Source organism: Rhincodon typus, chromosome 31 (genome assembly GCF_021869965.1).
Source record: "Rhincodon typus isolate 14 chromosome 31, sRhiTyp1.1, whole genome shotgun sequence".
Classification (NCBI taxonomy): Eukaryota; Metazoa; Chordata; class Chondrichthyes; order Orectolobiformes; family Rhincodontidae; genus Rhincodon; species Rhincodon typus.
The window spans coordinates 269,669-270,315 of record NC_063362.1 but is presented as its reverse complement, the minus strand read 5'-3'; the positions used below and the strand labels follow the sequence as shown (position 1 = coordinate 270,315).

The following is a 647-nucleotide window of genomic DNA, read 5'->3' as shown; positions in this document are numbered from 1 at the left end:
CTGATTATACTGACTGTGCTGATTGTACTGACTGTACTGATTATACTAATTGTGCTGATTGTACTAACTGTACTGATTGTACTGACTGTACTGATTGTACTGACTTTACTGATTATACTAATTGTGCTGATTGTACTGACTGTACTGATTGTACTGAATATACTGATCATACTGAATATACTGATTTTACTGACTGCACTGATTATACTGAATATACTGATTGTACTAAGTGTACTGATTATACTGATTGTACTTATTGTACTGATTGTGCTGATTATACTGACTACACTGATTATACTGACTGCACTGATTGTACTGATTGTGCTGATTATACTGATTGTGCTAATTGTACTAACTGTACAGATTATACTGAATATACTGATTGTGCTGTTTATACTGACTGTGCTGATTATACTGACTGTACTGATTATACTGAATATACTGATTATACTGAATATACTGATTGTGCTGATTGTATTAACTATAATGATGTACTAACTGTACTGATTATTCTGACTGCACTGATTGTACTGATTGTGCTGTTTATACTGACTGTGCTGATTGTACTAACTGTACTGATTATACTGATTGTACTGATTATACTGACTGTACTGATTATACTGACTGTACTGATTGTACTGAATATA

The 647-nt window shown here is 32.5% G+C and overlaps 1 protein-coding gene across 1 annotated transcript in view; it reads right to left on the bottom strand.

Annotated features, from left to right (window-relative positions):
• The window catches only part of vwa5b1 (von Willebrand factor A domain containing 5B1), a 207,043-nt gene that overhangs the window by 113,783 nt on the left and 92,613 nt on the right, over nt 1-647 (bottom strand). The window lies entirely within an intron of this gene.